Genomic DNA, 11,760 nt, shown 5'->3' with positions numbered 1-11,760 from the left:
GACTCGATCCCTCGAATTAAAAAGGCTCATCACCTGCTAACTAGAAGTTGCGCACTGTCTGATTATGATGTGTGGGCTACAACTGGTACCTATATTATAAGACATTGTAGCACATAGACATATATGTGGATCAGTACTTTTGGAATGTACTAAGTATATGGTGGTAAATACATAAGTAAAACAATAGCTGAATATTCATATAAACTTCCAAATAATACATGCTAAGTGTAAATGACTCACCTTGGGCTTGAATAAAACAAAAGTTGTAAAATCATAAACATGAGTAATGAAACATAAGTATAAACTTTGTGAGTCGTAACACTTAGTTCTAAGAGATTTTCTTTAATTCTTTCTTAGGGAAATTCTTCTAACCGACATAAACCATGTGAACTATCATCGAGTCTAATGTCTTACCCATGTTGGGGAGAGCTGTCCTACCCTTGCCATCGGAATAGGACCTTAACTAAAATGATCACTGTCTATAACTTCATCCCTATTAGGAATAAGCTTAACCTCTATTGGATCATAGTTCTGGGATATGTGACCTTAGACGCATACCTAACTCGGTGCTAACTACTACTTCCTTATTACTTAATGCTCATACTGTAGGAAATCTACCTTAAAATAACATAAAGGTTTAGAATAAAAACCAGTTATGTTTCTCTTTGATTTAAATTATAATTAAGATTAACAAATATGGATTTCATCTCTTAGCTGATGATTAAAAGATCAATTTTTGCTTTAAATCTTGAAATAAGCTTGTCATTGAATGCTTAAAGGCATAATCTTCTTGATATCTCAACACTTAAACTTAAGGCTTAAAATTCATGCTTTAAACTCATGGTAATTTCATATCAAAACATCATGATCAATATAACTCATGAAATACTTCAACAACAACAAGTCAAGATAGTGCAATCTCATTCATAATATAAATCTTATAAGTTAAAATATAAACGTAAGTACATCTTGATATACTTAAAACTTTAAATCTCATGCTTCAAGAATATAGAAACTTAGGTATGAACCCTACTTCAAAACAAGTAAATATAAATCTTAAAATCGTGCAATTTGGGCACAAAGGTGAAAGGATACCCTTGTTCATAACCCCCACATACCTTAATTAAATGGATTCTTGAAGAAATATTGAAATTGAAACTTGAATTTCTTGGGAAAGGAAGCTTGAATTTCTTGATCTTGAAAAGAGAGGCTTGAAATTTGGGCGAGGAACTCTAATCTTGATGTTCTTGATATTCTTGAATTTGAATCTTGAGACTTGGGAAATGATCTTGAAGAAAACCCTAGATAGTTGTTTTTTAGTATGGGAGAGGAAGTAACGTGTTATATGTTTGAGAATTGGGAAAAATATGCTTAATAGAGGATCTTAAGTCATAGGAGGGGGGTAGGATTTGAGGTGAGGAAAAGACCAAAATATCCCTCTAGAGCTGAATAAATTTTTTTGAAATACTTTAGTTGATGACTTGGCTGATGGCTTATCAACTTGGTTGATAGCCTATCATCCTAGTCATCAACTTCCTTTTATGTGTTGCCTAAGGTTGATGACTTGGCTGATGGGTCGTCAACTTGTTGATGACTTATCAGCCTAGTCGTCACCTCATTCGATGCTTCTGCCTAAGGTTGACAACTTGGCTGATGGGTCGTCAACTTGTTGATGACTTATAAGCCTAGTTGTCACCTTCTTCAGTGATTCTGCCTAAGGTTGATGACATGGTTGATGGGTCATCAACTTATTGATGACTTATCAGCCTAGTCGTCACCTTAATGACAGATTGATATGCTAAGGAAAAATGATTACAACTTTCCACTCTGATATCGGATTAAGGTGAAACCAAATGCGTTGGAAAGCTGACTCTAAGATATTTCATTTGATATATAGTAGGATACATTAATTAATATATTCTAGGAGATACACTCATCAAAAGTGGATGCTAGCTGGAGAATTTGTCAAAACTCTATCAATAGAAAAGTCCTCAACTCATCTTTGAGTTAGGAGGGTATTATGACCTCAATCAATATACAAAGATATTCCCACATCATATATTTGATAATCACACATGTATATACATAGAATAATTGGGTTCAAGTCTGTATGCATAGGAAAAATGATTTTAATTCTAGCCCAAAAATATGGGTATTACATGAACGTTTGGACCTAATATTTAATTTTCATACTGAAAGTTAGAATTAGATGAAAAGACAACTTTGTCTATTAGAGAGTCTTTAATGATGGGTAAAAAATTCAAATATTATTTCTAAGGCCATTCACACTTTTAATATAGTATAGATATAGATACTATGCAACATGAAGATGATTTTAAGTTATAATGAAAGTGATTTCACAAAGAAAATACTTCTGTGACATAAAAGATGTCCAAGAAAAGAGGCAAGGATCCACAAAAATCCATAAAGAAAAAGTGAGAGAAGTTTTGATAATTTGGTAGAGAGACAAAAAGATGATAAAAAGTCTGAACGTGAAAAACAAATGACATCACAGGCAATAGACCTAATTACTCAACAAATACAAATTGAGAATCGAGACATTCTTAAAGTTAATGATGCTCCTAGAATCATGTAAGGGTAACAGAATTTAAAGGCCCCGTGCAATATCACTCATCCAGTAGTATACAGGTTTTTCAATCTTTTCTGAGACTTCCTTGTCAATTAATTGCAGAAGAGGTAATCCTCAAAGCCACACAGTGAAAGTAAGCTGCAAAGCAACATATACATTCAATGAAATATGATTTTGCAAAATAGATTAAAAAAAAATTGGAATCGAACATGAAGTTTCTAAGAGAATGAGATGGGAGATAACGACGTCAGGTTACAACATCGTAAAAATCTATAAGGACTCATTTTGTTGGTTAGCAAGTTATCCTAAAATTAGGTATTTTAAAATTAGTTATCTAGGAATTAAGTATTTCGGAATTAATTATTCTAAGATTTTTATCCCACCCTCAATATTGATTAAAAATAACACATAAGTTCAAAATAGTAAATTTCTTCACAAGTTATCCCATTATTTCATTCCAATAAAACATAGATAAACATCATTATAAAATTAATCTCAGAATTAGTTATCCTTTGTTCCTCGTATCAAATAATATATAATAGATATAGGTGTATATCCATTATAATCTCATCTACTCCAGACAGGAAAAATTTTGCTTCAATAAATACAAATACTATATAAATTAAGAAAAATAAATCTATTCTATACACAAATAATATACTCAATTAATTACCTGGGTGTTGGTAGAAAAGCTCTAAATCCACAACCTTCAGGCTGCAGCACTTGAGAATATTATATAATAAATCACATGGGGTTCATATAGGGGATAATCCCATCTGCTGTAATATTACAAAGCTCACCTGCAAATTTAAAATACTCCTTCTAAAAATCAAAGGTAATATAACCTTCCATCATGCAAATGCGAGTTCTATTGGATGGATAACAAAATTTTCTAAATATTTTCACAAGAATAAAAAAAGATCATGAAATCCTAGATTGCTTGCTTAACAGCTTTCAAGGGAGAAAGAAGACGGTTAGAGTGATCCCAAATCCAACGATTATGTAATGAGAGAAAAATATAATAACTGAATATTTTAAAAAATAAAAAAAGTTAAAATAAACTTTAATCATCTATTACCGATTAAAGTTATGTGACAGTGTAAAAGAAGTTCTACCATCATTGGATACACATTAGACTCTGTTAAGTTTGTGCGAAATCTCTAGATTGGAGGGAAGAAAACTGCAAACATACGAGGGGAAAAAATATCTTTCTTTTTATTAGTTGGTAAGTTGCACCTTGTGACTATATGTACAAAATGACAGCTCACGTACTTTACTAAATGTAACAGAATGTAACCATCTAACCACTAAACGTAACTAACTAACCACTAATCACACACTAATCACATGGGTAAAATAATTTAATTGTTTGCGTATAAATTTAAGATATATCTACATATTTACTTAACTCCTTCACCCCTCCTTAAGCTAGGAGCAATGAAGATGTTCTTCATGCCTAGATTGGACAAAAGATGTGAGTGAGGACCTTGCCCAAGAGCCTTGGTAAACAAATCAGCAGGCTGATCAGCAGTGCATAAATGTTGAGCAGTAAGTAGACCAGCCTGTATCTTCTCTCGTATAAAATGACAATCGATGTCTATGTGTTTGGTCCTTTCATGGAAAACAAGATTAGCAGCAATTTGTATTACTGATGTACTATCAGAATAAAGAGGGAGAGGAAGAGTAAGATCCACACCAAGATCCTAAAATAAACCTGTGAGCCACACTAATTCAGCAGTTGTAGAGGCTATTGCTTTATATTTAGCCTCAGCAGAACTCCTAGAGACTGTCGTCTGCTTCTTAGACCTTCAAGATATTGGATATGAACCATATTGAATCAAGTAACCAGTTATAGACTTCCTGCTATTGATACATGCTCCCCAATTAGCATCACAAAAAATATTAAGAGTAGACCCTCCTGCTGAGGACATGAATATACCTAAACCTGGTTCCTTCTTGACATATCTAACTAGTCTTAAAGTATCCTCCATGTGTGATTGCTTAGGAGAATGCATAAACTAACTCAAGCACTAGACACCAAATGTAATGTCTGGTCTAGTAGTAGTGAGATACAACAACCTTCCAATAAGTCGTTGAAACACACATAGTTCTGTGAGTGGAGGATCAACCTGTGTGGATGGCATGTATTGATCAAATTCAGTAGTATTGAACTTTTTGTTCAATTCCATGGGTGTAAAAATAGGATTAGCACCCAATAACCCCATATCTGCAATAAGCTCAAGAGCATACTTCCTTTGGTGAATGAGGATGCCATCCGCGTTCCTGGCAAATTCCAAACCAAGGAAATACCTAAGCTCTCTAAGATCTTTGATTTTAAAAAAAGTCTGCAAAAGTATATTTGGTCTCCTGAACTATGAGTGGATCATTCCCAGTTATCAACAAATCATCAACATATATTAAGACAACCACTATCTTATCACCATTTCTTCTAGTAAACAAAGAGTAGTCTCTAGTACTTTGGAAAAAACCTGAAGAGAGTAAAACAGTGGTAAGTTTAATGTTCCATTGTCTTGAAGCCTGTTTTAAACCATACAACGATTTCAAGAGTCTGCAAACTTGTTTCTTGGTTTCACTAGTACTGAAACCATCTGGTAGATGCATATAAACATCTTCATAGAGATCAACCTATAGAAATGCATTATATACGTCCATTTGATGAATTGACCATTGTTGTGCAGCTATAATAGATATGACAGTTCATATAGTTTCCATTTTAACTACAGGAGAAAATGTCTCTTGATAATCAAGACCTTCCTTCTGATTGTATCCTTTGGCTACCAATCTAGCCTTAGCCTTTCCACTTTACCATCATCTTGGTATTTGATCTTGAACAAACCACCTATAACCTATACCCTTTATACCTGCAGGTAAGTCCACCAACTCCCAGGTCTTGTTATCCTCCAATGCTTAGATTTCTAACTGCATGGATTGCACCCATCTAGGATTATTAGCTGCCTCTGCATAACAACTAGGCTCAACCTCAGTAGAAAATTTAGATAGAAAGCTTTGATATGTAGGTGATAAACCACTGTAGTTCATGACAGTGCTGATGGAGTATAGACATCTATTATATAAAGGATGAGTGACATAGTCTTTATGCCATATAGGAGGTCTAGATTCTCTAGCTGACCTTTGAGTAGGCTGAGAGGAAGTAGAAATATCAGGGATGCTCATGGATTTAGCAGAAAGTGAAGATATATCCAATATTGTAGGTATTTATATTTGTTCTGTAGTAGTAGCACCAGGATTGGTAGGAACACAAGGTGGAGTGGAAACTGTCAAGGTTGGAGCAGCCACAAGATCATTATAATGAAAATGATGTATTGGCATGTGAGTACTTGCACTCTCAGAATCAAAGCCTTTAAAAGGAAATATATGTTCCATAAAGACAACATCTCTACTAGTGAAGAAAGTCCTATTTTCCAAATCATACAACCTGTATCCCTTTTGATAAGCACTATATCCCACAAGAACTGCTCGAACAGCTCTAGGACTGAACTTGTCCTTCCAGGTGAGGTTGGTTGCAAAACATAAACAACCTAACACTCTCAGGTGGTTCAGGGATGGTGAGGTACCGTACAACCTTTCAAAAAGGGATTTATTAGCCAACACAGTAGAAGGTATTCTGTTTAGAATGTAAACTGCACCCAGAATGCACAAGCCCCACAACTTATCAGGAAAACATCCTTGAAATTTAATTGCCCTTGCAATTTCAAGTATGTGTCGATGTTTTCTTTCCACCACACCATTCTGTTGTGGTGTGTATGGACAAGAACTCTCATGTACAATACCATGATTCTAGAAAAGGTCTTTGCAATTAGAATTAAAAAATTCAGTTCCGTTGTCTGATCTGACTTTTTGTACTTTCTTACCAAATGTGTTTCTACTTCAACAAGGAAATATTTCAACAATGTAATTACATTAGATTTAAGACTCATTAAAAAAAATCCAAGTCCATCTAGAATAGTCATCAACCACAGTAAAAAAATATCTCATTCCATCAAAAGTTTCCATCTTATAAGGTCCCCATATATCTAGGTGGAGTAACTGAAATGGATGAGAAGAACTGCTAGTACTGTGTGAGAAAGGAAGTCTCGTTTGTCTAGCAAGGGGGCATATCTCACAATTATTCAAACTAAGAGTATTGAAAGTAGAAATTTTTCTCAACACACTCATAGGAACATGACAGAATCTTTTATGCCAAGTAACTGCATCAGTCTTATGTATAGCTACTAAACAATTGTGTGACTTGGCATGCTTCTCTTTTATTGGAGTGTTCAGTATGTACAGGCCTTTTGCTTTTTTACCAATCACCCTCACCTTCCCAGATGAGAGATCCTGAAACACACAATATTTAGGATAAAATGTGACACAATAGTTTAAGTCCTTAGTCACTTGTGAAACTGACATAAGGTTAAACTTGAATGTCGGAACACATAGAACTTGTCTAAGAACATCGCCTCCTCCGACATGACAATTGCTAATATGTGATAATTTGGTAGAATCCCCAGTAGGTAATTGAACTTGACCTACATTTTCTACTAAACCTTCACTTTGTAAAAGATCAGGATTACCTATCGTGTGATGTGTTGCCCCTGTATCTACAATCCAATTCACAACAGAATCTTTGCTAGCAAAGAAACAGTTACCTGCCAGATTGGCACTGACATTAGATTCTTCAGCAATGGATTTGTCAAGTATCTTGAGAAGTTGCTGATGTTGATTAAGTGTGAACGTTGGCATAAGATGTTTCTCCTGTAAGTGTTGCATTCCATGATGAAAAGATGTCTGAGGAACATGATCTTGAGAGACCTGATTGTAGTATTGTTGCACAGAGCCCTGCTACTGAACATGACCATGTTCATAGACAGTATTATCAGCAACAATCTTCCCCTTTTTACCTTTAAAATTTGATGGATAACTATGTAAAGTAAATTAATTATCTATAATATGTCCATTCTTGTGACAATGATCACAATTCATCAATTTGAAATAATCAGCTTTGAGATGCCCTTTCATGTGACAGTAGTCACAAAATACATTAGGGAGGTAAGGTTTTTTTTAATTGAGTGAGTTTCCTTTGGATCTGGTAGAGGTAAACATGGCTGTAGGGATAAGATTCTCCTGTAACATTCTACTTTTACTAGCCACAATCTTATGACTCTCATCCTGATTAATCATGGTATATGCTTGATTAATATTGGGGACTTGTGGCATCAACAAAATTTGGCTCCTAGCCTGACTGTGTTGATCACTTAAACCCATAAGGAATTGTAACAAACGTTGATACTGCAAATGGTCCATGAACTCTCTAGACTTAGGACAGTTACATAAAGGTGGAGGCATGATAGAGTCATATTCATCCCACAGATCCTTGAGTTTAGAATAGTATACTGAAACAGAGGATACACCTTGAACCAAAGTGAAAATCTCCTTATGCAATTGGTAGGTCCTATAACTATTGACTTTGTTAAATCTCTCTTTTAAATCCTCCCATATGAGATGAGAATTAGAACAAAACAGTATTCCACCCACCAAATCCTTACTAACACTACACATAATCCATGAAACAATACATCGATCCCATAAATGTGCTAAATCACCAGTATAATGGTCTCGCTTTACTGTTCCATTGACAAAACCCAGTTTATTTTTACCTAAAAGAGCCAATTGCATTGCTCGACTCCATAAGGTATAGTTATCAGTACCTGTAAGCATAATTCCAACAGAAAGAGAACCTGGTGCATCTGAAGGATGCAAGTACAAAGGATGATGATGATCAATAACAGTGGTGGCACTTGTGGTGGTCTCAACTCCATTTCCAGTAGCTGTCATTTCAGGTAGAAGAAGAAAATTGTTGATCCTTCAAATTGAGTGAAAAAGAGTCCTCAAATTGCTAGTGTAGGTTGAAGCTCCACAAATCCTTGAGCTTACAATGCAAATTTTTAACGAAATCATAGGGAAAGCAAAGACATAGAAGCACAAAAGAAAACAAAAAGGCACCGTAAATTGCAAAATTCACACTGAGAAATCTCAATTCCTTCACTGTGTGTGAAGATTTATGTGCAAAATCATCAATTAAACAGCTTTGATACCATGTTAAGTTTGTGAGAAATCTCCAGATTGGAGGGAAGAAAACTGCAAACATATGAGGGGAAAAAATATCTTTCTTTTTATTAGTTGGTAAGTTGCACCTTGTGACTATATGTACAAAATGATAGCTCATGTGCTTTACTAACTGTAACAGAATGTAACCATCTAACCACTAAACGTAACTAACTAACCACTAATCACACACTAATCACATGGGTAAAATAATTAAATTATTTGGGTATAAATTCAAGATACATCTACACATTTACTTAACTCCTTCACAGACTCTTTGGTGTAAGGATCACGGTTCTTTGGTTGCAGTGAAGTACCAAACCTTTTTTAAAAATAAATAAATTTTACTATTACCAAAAGTGAAACGGTACAAAGTTAAAAAAGCCGGACACCTGTTTCTCGCTATCTCTACAACCTATATTAACAACTCAAAATAAACAATCAAACTATTGCTAATGCAGTTAAGTAAAGAAACACCAATTAACTACTACTGTGCAAAACATCATGGCATATGATTCAGCTACGGAAAGCACTTCATTCTTCCCCCTCTTTTGTATGTGAATTTCTATTTCTCGAGTCAATCTATCAATCTAGAACTGGCCACCCTGAAATCGCATTAGGTTTCTTTCTCTCCATATCATTGTTACCACCATGGAAAACATATAACGGAGTATGCCCCTTTTGCGAGTAGTTTGTTGCCCGAGATACTTCCTCGAGCCAACTCCCTTTTACCTTGTTTTCTCCCACCCATCAAGCACCGAACTTTATTACTCCCTCCGTTTAAAAAAGAATAATTACTTTGATTTGACATAAAGTTTAAGAAAATAAAGAAGATTTTTAAATTTGTGGCCTTAAATTAAAGTTATGTCAAATATATCAAAATGTCTTTTAATCTTGTGACCCTAAACATGTCATGTGAAAAGTTGAAATTAAAGTATTGCCAAAAAAGGAAAGGAATCATTCTTTTTTAAACGGACTCAAAAAGAAAGTAGATCGTTCCTTTTTAAACGAAGGGAGTAAAAGAATAGGAAAAAAATAGGGAAAAAGACATTGTGTTGCACTTTTTAAAACAAATAGCCAAGTTTGACATTTTTCCAAAAAGTGGTTAGGGTATATTATTTCTACTTTAATGCCGTTTCTTAATTTGAGTCATTTTGGCTCATGTAGCTCAAATACAGGTCATATATAATATTGATACAGTCCATATACAATATTGATACAGTTTTCAACCTGGGTCATTTGGCCCTTTTAAAAATATTTCAGTTTCTTTTTGCTATAAATTTTTTAACTGAAAAAATATTCTGATTTTTTTTTTGTTTAGAAATACTAATTAAATATAATTATATAAAAATGGTACAATTGTTATATAGAATATGTATGTATTGAAAGTGTATAGTTCTATCAAATATATATATGTATAAAATATGTATATATATATGTATATATATATATATATATATATATATATATATATAATATAGAAATTGTATAAAAATTATATAATTGTTGTATAAAATGTGTAAAAAAAATACAATTATTGTATAAATTGTGTATCAAAACTGTATAATTTTCGTATAGAATATTTATATGTATAAGATATATATATTAAAACTGTGTAGAATGTGTGTAAAAACGACATAGAACAAGCCAACAAATTGAAATGGCTAGAAAGTAAAATTTAAATTTCATGGTCATTTTTATGAAAATAGTTTAATTTGAAGTGTCATCTGTCCTTTCCCCCAAAAATATTCTAAATTGTGTATCTATTTACATGTAATTTAACTTGGCCCAAGCCCATAGTTTTCCATCCGATGCTCGAGCCTTTAGCTTTCTTATATTTTTTCTAAACTTAAATCTTAAAGGGCAAAGGACAGAAATAGCACCCAAAGCTAAAATAATACCACAAAAATAGCATTCAAAACTAAATACATCATAAATAGCCATAAAGTAATTCCACTAACTAACCTTCACTATCATACGTTTAAACAAAATCGAAAACATCCTTAAAGTAACTTTCTCTTTCTTTCTTTTCTTTTCATTCACAATTTTCTTTCCATTCAAACTCCTAAACCTCTGTTCCTTTACCTTTTTTCAATACTCTAATTAACCTTTTTCATTCCATAAATTTTGTATAAAATCTCAAAAAATCTGCATTTAATTAGCTTCTTAAAATTTTTCTCAAGTGACAGCATAAATTTTTATATGCACTCCATGGCTGGAAAACCCCTTACTAAACGTGTGATTGTTCTTAGTAGGATAAATACAACATCAACTCAAGGGTAAATACATACTTCATCATATTAGTGTTTACAACTAACTTAGTAATGAAGGAAAGAAAAAAAGAAGAGAAAATAAAGGTAGGAAGAGGAAGTTAGAAATACATTGGAGTGTTAAGGAGAAAGAATGAACTGAATCAAAGCAATAATTGATGGAAAGATGATTTTAACTTCTTTTTGTTACTTTATGTACTACTATTACAATAATTTTTAGGAGAATCAATTATGTTCGTACTTACTAATTTTGATTAACTGTATCAATTTGGTATTGCTACTGTATATGCTTGCACAGATTTTCTCTGTAAAAGGTGTATTTATGTGGTATACATACTGTATTGACGTGGTATTAAAGTGTATCAATTTAGTATAAAAGACTATCAATTGGGTATAAAAATGTATCAATTTAGTATAAAAGAATATCAATTAGGTATAAAAGTATATTAATGTGGTATAAAAGTGTATCAATTGGGTATAGAGATTGCATGTGGCCGACTGACTCAATTGTTATAAATTGGGCCAAATGGCTAAAAAAGGAAAATAAATTGGACCGACTGACTCCAATTGTCCATATTTTCAAATTATGGGTCATTTCTTTTCAGAATGATCAGCCCATGTCTTTTTCCCAATTTAAAAACTATTCTGATTTCTAAACTGTAGACTCTCAAACTTCTCTTCTAAAATCATTGTAAATGTTCACTTCTGATGCTATTCACTAAATTCTTGGTTTATGTTGCTAGCAGCGCCGAGTAATGCTATGGTTGCCTTGTT

At 33.3% G+C, this 11,760-nt stretch overlaps 1 long non-coding RNA gene across 3 annotated transcripts; it reads right to left on the bottom strand.

The window, feature by feature from the left end:
• Positions 1-2,425: 2,425 nt before the first annotated feature.
• On the bottom strand, positions 2,426-9,453 carry LOC107845649. 3 transcript variants are annotated; one of them, XR_007045738.1, is made up of 3 exons: positions 4,000-9,453; positions 3,264-3,390; positions 2,426-2,728 (listed from the first exon to the last, which is right to left on the bottom strand). It is a non-coding gene; the product is annotated as an uncharacterized LOC107845649 (long non-coding RNA). The 3 variants fall into 3 exon arrangements; XR_001666926.2 differs by having other exon boundaries at positions 4,077-9,453; XR_001666924.2 differs by having other exon boundaries at positions 7,261-9,446.
• Between the last annotated feature and the right edge of the window lie 2,307 nt (positions 9,454-11,760).

Source organism: Capsicum annuum, chromosome 10 (genome assembly GCF_002878395.1).
Source record: "Capsicum annuum cultivar UCD-10X-F1 chromosome 10, UCD10Xv1.1, whole genome shotgun sequence".
NCBI classification, from domain to species: Eukaryota; Viridiplantae; Streptophyta; class Magnoliopsida; order Solanales; family Solanaceae; genus Capsicum; species Capsicum annuum.
This window is presented reverse-complemented; position numbering and strand designations above follow the sequence as displayed.